At 37.8% G+C, this 9326-nt stretch overlaps 1 pseudogene; it reads right to left on the bottom strand.

Moving 5' to 3' along the window:
- Nucleotides 1–8691: 8691 nt before the first annotated feature.
- On the bottom strand, nt 8692–9053 carry LOC100953951 (annotated as a pseudogene).
- Nucleotides 9054–9326: the final 273 nt, after the last annotated feature.

Genomic DNA, 9326 nt, shown 5'->3' with positions numbered 1-9326 from the left:
AAAAAAAAAAAAAAAAAATATATATATATATATATATGTAAGAGAAAAAGGCTAAGATTCATATTCATTTCACCTCTGGCTTTATTATACTTAGTATAGTAGAAATTTTAGTACTTTTTTGTATTTATAAAACAAATCTCTAATCATTTTAGAAAACATGTAACACAGAAACCACAAAGAAATTTTAATTTAGCCATTACCTTACTGCCAACTACATTATCAGGGAAAAGGAAAATCCAAAAAGGTTTGTTCATGGGAAATTTTCACTGGACAGTCCTAGAATTAATGCACATCTTCTAATCAGATTATGTCAAATATAACTCAGTCCTATGCCAGTGAAGTGCAAAGGGAGCTGAGAAATTGAGTCTAAATGTGGGCCCAGGAAAATGGGAGGAAATTTTTTTTTAAGAGACAGAGTCTCACTTTGTCACCCTCAGTAGAGTGCTATGGGGTTGCAGCTCATAGCAACCTCCAGCTCAGCTCTTGGATTTAGGCTATTCTTTTGCCTCAGCCTCTGGAGTAGCTGGGTTTACAGGCACCCACCACAACACCTGGCTATTTTTTTTTTTGTTGTTGCAGTTTAACCGACCAGAATCAGGTTTGAACCCACCACCTTCAGTATATGGGGCCAGCACCCTACTCACTGAGCCACAGGTGCTGCCCAAGGAAAAGGTTTTGTTGATCACCTACCTTGTCACTGTCACAGCAGGTAGGTCAACCTGATATCCTACACATTTTCATTGATTTCAGCTTATTCATTTTTCAAGTTCTAGAAACAGATTCTCAGTTGGTGACTTTGTGTCCAAATGAATTCCTAATTGTACTGTTGACTTTATTCCCCAGATTTACTGAAGTATAATGGACAAATAAAATTGTATATATTTGAGGTGTGCGATGTGATGTTTTGATGTACAAGACATTGTGAAATCATTGCCATGATCAAGCTAATTAACATACCCTTCACCTCTCAAAATTGCCACTTATTTTTTGTGGTGAGAATACTTAAGGTCTACTCTCAGCAAATTTCAAGTATGCAATACATTATTAACTATAGCTACTGTGCTGTACAATAAGTTCTCTAGAACGTATTCATCTTATAATTTGACCAACATCTCCCCATTTTCTACCACTGCCAGCCCATAGCAAACACCCTCCTACTCTCTGCTTCTGTGAGTTCAACTTTTTAGACTTCTCATTTAATTGAGATCATGCAGTATTTGCTTTTATGTGCCTACTTTATTTCATTTAGTATAATGTACTCCAATTTCATCTATATTGTAGCAAATTACAGAATTTTCTTCTTTTTGAAGGCTGAATAGTATCACATTGTGTATGTATGTGTATATATACAATGTATATATATGTGGGTGTGTGTATCATATTTTCTTTATCCATTTGTTCATCAGTGGACACTTAGGTCATTTCCATATCTAGGCTACTGTGAATAGTGCTGCAATAAATATGAGGTGCTGTATCTCTTTGAAGTAATGATTTTATTTCCTTTGGAGATATACTAAGAAAATGGGAATGATGGATCATATGGTAGTTCTATTTTTAATTTTTGAGGAACCTCCATACTATCTTCCATAATGACTGAACCAATTTACATTCCCGACAGTGTACGAAAGTTTCCTTTTCTCTACACTCTCACCAACACACACTGACTTTTGCCTTTTTGATAATAGCCATTCTAACAAGTGTGTGTTAATATCTCATTGTGGTTTTGATTTGCATTTTCCTGACAGTTACTGATATTGGGTATTTTTTCATATAACTGTTGGCCATTTGTATGTAGTCTCAAGCTGTCCCCCTGGGTGGAGTGCCATGACATCACAGCAACCTCCAACTCCTGGGCTCAAGTGAGTCTCCTGCCTTAGCCTCCCAATTAGCTGGGACCACAGGCGCCTGCCACAATGCCCGGCTATTTTTTGGTTGCAGCTGTCATTGTTGGTTTTGGCGGGCCTGGGCTGGATTCGAACCCGCCACCTTAGCTGTATGTGGCTGGTGCCTTAGCCACTTGAGCCACAGGCGCCGAGCCTGTATATAGTTTTTTAAGAAAAATGTCTATTCAGATTCTTTGCCCATTTTTTAATCATGTTATTTGTTTTTTTCATTATTGAGTTGGGAGTCCCTGAAATTTTTGGATGTTACTCCCTTATCACATATATGATTTGCAAGTATTTTCTCTCTTTTCCTAAGTTACATTTTCATATTGTTGTGACCTTTGTCTTTTGTCTTAGTTGTTTATTTTTGCTTTTGTTGCCCTTGATTTTGGTGCCATATATGAAAAAATCATTGCCCAGATCAATGTGTTGGAGCTTTTCTCCTATGTTTTATTCTGGAAGCTTTATGCTTTCAAATCTTATATTTATTTATTTATTTTTGAGACAGAGTCTTACTATGTCACCCCTGGTAGAGTGCTGTAGCTTCATAGTTCACAGCAACCTCCAACTCTTGGACTTAAGCAATTCTCTTGCCTCAGCCTCCCAAGTAGCTGGGACTACAGATGCCTGCCACAATGCCCATCTATTTTTTTGTTGTAGTTATTATTGTTGTTTGACAGGTACTGGCTGGTTTTGAACCCATCAACCTCCATGTATTTGGCTGGAGCCATAATCACTGTGTGTGGCTAGAGCCATAATCACTGTGCTACAGGCACCGAGCCTCAAATCTTCTATTTAAATATCTAATCCATATTGAGTTGATTTTTGTATAGGGAGTAAGCTGAGGACTCAAGTTCATTCTTCTGCATTTGTATTTCCAGTTTTGCCAGCAGTATGTATTGAAAGACTGTCCTATTCCCACTGTGTTTTCTTGGCTTTTTAAAAAGATCAATTGACCATAAATTCTTGGGTTTATTTCTGGCCTCTATATTCTGTTCCATTGCTTTATAGGTCTACTTTTATGCCAGTACCATACTATTTTGATTTTTATACCTTTGTAATATAATTTGAATCAGGAGTTTGAGGCCTCCAATTTTTTTTTTCTCAAGACTGCTTTGGCTATTCAGATATTTTGTGGTTCCATACAAGTTTTAGAATTGTTTCTGCTATTTTTGTGAAAAATTACATTGGTATTTTGATAGAGATTGTATTGGATTTGTAGATTGCTTTAGGCAATATGGACATTTTAACAATATTCCAATCTATGAACAAGGGCTGCTTTTTCATTTATTTGCGTCTTCTTCAGTTTTTTTCATCAATATCTTCTAATTTTCAGTGTACAGATCTTTCTTCTCCTTGGTTAAATTTGTTTCCAATTTTTTTCTTTGTAGCTACTGTAATTGAGATGGTTTTCTTGATTTCTTCCTCAGTTTGTTTATTGTAGAAAAATGCTGCTGATTTTTGTATGATGATGTTTTATCCTGCAACTTTAATGAATTCATTTATTGGTTCTAATGTTTTTTGGTGGAGTCTGGAGTTTCTTTATGTAAGACTACGCTATCTTCAAAGAGATAATTTTACTCTTCCTTTCCCACTTGGATGCCTTTTATTTCTTTTTCTTGTCTATTTCCTCTGCTAGGACTTTTAGTACCATTTTACACATGGCAAGAGTGGGCAACCTTGTCTTTTCCTTGATCTTAGAGATGAAGCTTTCAGCTTTTCCCCATTTAGTACAGTGTTAGCTTTGGGCTTGTTGTGTATGACCTTTGATATGTTTTGTTACATTCGTTCTATGCCTATTTTGCTGAGATTTTGTTGAAAGTATGTTGAATTTTGTCAGTTGAATTTTCTGTATTGATTGAGATGATCATATATAGTTTTTGTCCTTCATTCTGTTAATGTAGTATGTCACATTTATTGATTTGTTTGTGTTCACTTGCATCCCATGGATAAATCCCAGTTGATCACAGTGTATAATCCTTTTAATGTGATATTGAATTCAATTTGCTAGTATTTTGTTGAGGATTTTTAGATCTATGTTCATTAAAAATATTAACCTGCAGTTTCTCTTCTAGTAGTACCATTGCCTGGGTTTGGTATTAGGGTAATTCTGGTCTCATCAAATGAGTTTGGAAGTATGCCTTCCTCTTCATTGTTTTGGGAAGAGTTTGAAACGTATTGATAATTAATTCTCTATTAAATGTTTGGTAGAATTCACCAGTTAAGCCATCTCGTCCTTGGCTTTTCTTTGATGGGAGATTTTTTTTACTGATTCAATCTCCTCCTCACTGTATACTTTTTAGATTTTTCTATTACTTCATGATTTGGTTTTGGTAGGATATATATTTTTGGGAATTTACTCATTTCTTCTAGGTTATCAGATTGGTTGACATATAATATTGGGGGTACAGATGAACATTTGAAGTAGTGATTTTATTTGCTTTGGAGAAAGACTCAGAAGGGGGATTGATGAATCACCTGATAATTATATTTCTAACTTTTTGAGGACTTTTCATGCTGTTTTCTTTGACTATGCCAATTTACATTTCTACCAATAGTGTTTAAGAATAGGCTTTTCTTTTTTATTTTTAATTTTCAATTAATGTGAGGATACAAGCAATCAAATCATAATATTTGAATTTGTTAGGTATATACCCTCTTGTAGTTATGTCATGCAAGGAGTTTGTTTTACTCTATGCCCTTGCCAATAAGTATGTCTTGTCTTTTTAATAGTAGCCGTCCAGAAAGGTGTGAAGTGATATTTCATTGTGGTTTTGATTTGTATTTCTCTGATGGTTAATGGTTTTGAACATTTTTTTCATATGCTGTTGGCCATTTTCTGTATTTTTCCATATGTAATGAATATTTTTCTGCCCAAATTTTTGAGGGAAAAATAAAGATGCATATTATACATGGGCAATACTAATTACATATCTATATAAATATTTTTTATTCTTTTATATATGCTTATGTGTTAAAAGTGTAACTCTAGAAAGCAATTAACAATATATGTGTGCAAATATATACCCTGGAATACAGTAAAAGCGGCCCCTCTTCACTACCCCACTCCCAAGTTGCCCCGCTCACTATCCAGACACCAGAGCTACAGGAGGCCTCCAGTCTGCCTAACTGATTATGCTGGACACCCATCTCTCCACTCTCATCTTGGAAGTAGGCATGAACGTGATGGTTAGTGTAGGGACCTCGGTGAAAGGATGGTGGAATTGGCTATGCAATGGTACCTTATTATCTCAGGAGAGGTGTGAGGAACAGAGCTGGTTGTTGCAGAGAAGTAGGGTGTGAGCCTAGGCAACAGGTAAGATGGGTCTGGAAAGCCTGAGAAATCAATCTCCTCCAAGTCCTTAACCAGTCACCCAGGTGATTTATAGGATTTGAGAATTTGGGAAAGTCCGGTGTCCTTCATTACAATGTATTTTGACTGCCGTCAGGATGGCTCAAGGAAGTCATTCTAGTCACTAACAGAAATGTAAATGGAGGGTGGTGTCTGTAGCTCAAAGGAGTAGGGCGCTGGCTCCATATGTCAGAGGTGGTGGGTTCAAACCCAGCGCTAGTCAAACACTGCAAAAAAAAAAAAAAAAAAGAAAAGAAAATATTTACCCCATTTTATAGGTTGATTTTGCATTTTATTTATTAGTTTCCTTTGATGTGCAAAGGCTTTATAGTTTAGTATAGTCCTATTCTTTTATTTTTTCTTTTGTTAACTGTCCTTTTGGTGTCATAAAAAAAAATATATATTGACTCCACGCTTGTGGCTCAAGCAGCTAAGGCACTAGCCACATACACCAGAGCTGGTGGGTTAGAATCCAGACTGGGTTGCCAAACAATAATGATGGCTGCTGCAACCAAAACATAGCCTGGCGTTGTGGCAGGCACCTGTAGTCCCAGCTACTTAGGAGGTGGAGGCAGGAGAATTGCTTAAGCCCAGGAGTTGGAGGTTGCTGTTAGCTGTGATGCCAAGGCACTCTACCCAGAGCGACAGTTTGAGGCTCTGTCTCAAAAAAAAAAAAAATTATTGTCTAAACTAAAGTCAAGGAGATTTTACTCTATATTTTCTTTTAGTTAATTAATAATTTCAGATCTTACATTTAAGTTTTCCAATTTTTTATTTTTGAGACGGGGTCTCACTTTGTTGCCCTCGGTAGAGTGCTGTGGTGTCACAGCTCACAGCAACCTCCAGCTCTTGGGCTTAAGTGATTCTCTTCCCTCAGCCTCCTGAGTACCTGGCACTATAGGCGCCCACTACAACACCTGGCTGCTTTTTATTGAAGTTTGACTTGGGCCGGTTTTGAACCCATTACCCTCAGAATATAGGGTCGGCGCTCTACTCACTGAGTGACAGGTGCCGCCCAGATCTTATATTTAAGTTTTATCCCATGTAGACCTAATTTTTGTATGTGATGTAAGCCAATGGTCAAGTTTTATTCTTTTGCTGTAAATATCCAATTTTACCAACACCGTTTATTGAAGAAATTTCCTTTACCCTATTATGTATTTTGGTATCCTTGTCAAAGATGAATTTACCGTATGTGCTTGGGGTTATTTCTGGGTTCTCTATTCTGTCCCATTGGTTTATGGGTCTGTCGTTATGCCAGTGAAATACTATTTGATTACTTCATCTTTGTAATGTAATTTGGATCAGGGTGTGTGATGCCTCTAGTTTTGTTTTTCTTTCTCAAGATTATTTGGCTCTTCAGGTATTTTATGATTTCACATAAATTTTGGAATTTATTTTTTGTTTCTGTGAAAGAATATCATTGGAATTTTGATTGAGATTTCATTGAGTGTGGATTGCTTTGGGCAGTGCGGACATTTTGACAATAATAATTCTTCCAATCCATGAACATAGAATATCTTTCCATTTTCTTCTTCTTTAATTTCTTTTGTCAGTGTCTTATAGTTTGATTCAATTCATTACTAGGTATTTAATTTTTTGATACTATTATAAATGGGACCATTTTTTTTGAGACAAAGTCTCACTATGTCACCCTCAGTAGAGTGCAATGGTGTCACAGCTCACAGCAACCTCAAACTCTTTTTTTTTTTTGAGACAGATCCTCAAGCTATCCCCCCTGGGTAGAGTGCCATGGCATCATGCTCACAGCAACTTCCAACTCCTGGGCTCAAGCGAGTCTCCTGCCTCAGCCTCCCAAGTAGCTGGGACTACAGGCGTCCGCCACAACGCCTGGCCATTTTTTGGTTGCAGCCATCATTGTTGTTTGGTGGGCCCAGGCTGGGGATTCGAACCCACCACCTTAGGTGTATGAGGTTGACGCCTTAGCTGCTTGAGCCACGGGTGCCGAGCCGCAACCTCAAACTCTTGGGCTTAAACAATTCTCTTGCCTCAGCCTTCCAAGTAGCTGGGACTATGAGCACCTGCCACAATGTCTGGCTATTTTTGTTGTTGTTGTAGTTGTAGTTGTTGTTGTTCAGCAGGCCTGGGCCAGGTTCAAATCCGCCAGCCCTGGTATATGTATGTGGCTGGAGACCTAATCACTAAGCTATGGGTGCTGAGCCTAAATGGGACCATTTTTAAAATTTCTCTTTTTTTTTAAATTAAATGATAGCTGTGTACATTAATGCAATCATGGGATGAGGTACAGTGTGGTGTTTTCATATACAATTTGAAATATTTTCATCAAACTGGTTAACATAGCTTTTATGTCATTTTCTTAGTTATTGTGTTAAAACATTTATATTCTACTTTTAGAATGATTCACTTGTACCCTTGTAAGGTAAATCATAGAGGTTAATCCCACCAATCACCCTCCCTCCACCTATCCTCCCTCCCCTCATTCCCCCCCCCCATATTCCTAGGCTATAATTGGGTTATAGCTTTCAAATGCAAGCTATAAATTAGTTTCATAGGTGGGCTGTGTACATTGGATACTTTTCATTCCATTCTTGTGATACTTTGCTAAGAAGAACATTTTCCAGCTCCATCCATGTAAACAGGAAGGAGGTAAAGTCTCCATCTTTCTTTATGGCTGCATAGTACTCCATGGTGTACATATACCACAATTTATTGATCCATTCGTGGATTGATGGGCACTTGGGCTTCTTCCATGACCTGACTATTGTGAATTGGGTTGCAATAAATATTCAGATACAAATATCTTTGTTGTAATGTGGTTTTTGGTCTTCTGGATATATATCTAATAAAAGAATTGCAGGATCAAATGGCAGGTCTATTTTTAGTTCTCTAAGTGTTGTCCAGAAGTCTTTCAAAAAGGAAGGTATTAGTTTGCACTTCTACCAGCAGTGTAGAAGTGATCCCTTTTCTCCACATCCATGCCAGCATCTCTGGTTTGGGGATTTTGTAATATGGGCTAATCTTACTGAAGTTAGGTGATATCTCCAAGTAGTTTTGATTTGCATTTCTCTGATGATTAAGGATGGTGAGCATTTTTCCATATATCTGCAGGCCATGCGCCTATCTTCTTTAGAGAAATGTCTCTTCAAGTCCCTTGCCCAGTATGAGATGGGATCACTTGATCTTTTCTTGCTAATACATATGAGTTCTCTATGGATTCTGGTTATTAAATCTTTCAGAGACATAACCTGCAAATATATTTTTTTTTTTTGAACTAAAAAAAGGATTATGTTTATTGAGGGCAAAGGGATGCAAACAATGTAAAAAACAAAAGCTCATCTGGCATTTAATTAACTTTTTCTTCTCTGCTTGACAAATGGGAGTTGGATTTTATTTGCATATATTCTAAGGATCCTGATCTGCTCATGAAATCCTTAGCCAGGGAGAAGCTGTGGGGCAGATGTCTGAGGCAATCCTTTGAGAGAACACTTTTCAGGGCAGAGTAATTGCTCGGTTCTGCCTACTTCTTGCCCTTCTGCTTCATGTGTACTACGAAGTAGTCATTGCACACGATGGTGAGGCCTGCAATTAGGGAAAAGAAGCTCTGGAAGCCCACTTTGCCATCTTGGCACTGGTCCAGGTCCTTCATTATTTTGTCTAAGGCCAGAGGGTCTTTTTCATTTTCCAAAAATCCTGGGAACTCCTCCTCCATGAGCACTCTGAGGTCCTCCTTTGTTAAGTAGCCTTTATCCCCGGCAAATTTGTGAAACGTGAACATCATGGTTTCCATGGCGTGCTCCATCTGAGATGGCATTTTGGTGAGGTCTACTGAAGTCTGGGCCGAGAGGTGCGGCGGATGCTAGCAGGCTGGGGAGCGGGGCCACCTGCAAATATCTTCTCCCATACTGAGGGCTGTCTGCTTGCTGTACTTACTGTGTTCTTGGCTGTGCAGAAGCTCTTTAGTTTGATCAGGTCCCAATAGTGTATTATTTTTTTTATTAAATGATAGCTGTATACATTAATGCAAACATGGGGTACAGTGTAGTGTTTTCATATACATTTTGAAATACTTTCATCAAGCTGGTTCACATAAATTTCATGTCATTTGCATA

The sequence above is a fragment of the Otolemur garnettii genome, unplaced genomic scaffold (assembly GCF_000181295.1).
Source record: "Otolemur garnettii isolate 467f Iridium unplaced genomic scaffold, OtoGar3 scaffold00239, whole genome shotgun sequence".
In the NCBI taxonomy this organism is placed as follows: domain Eukaryota; kingdom Metazoa; phylum Chordata; class Mammalia; order Primates; family Galagidae; genus Otolemur; species Otolemur garnettii.
This window is presented reverse-complemented; position numbering and strand designations above follow the sequence as displayed.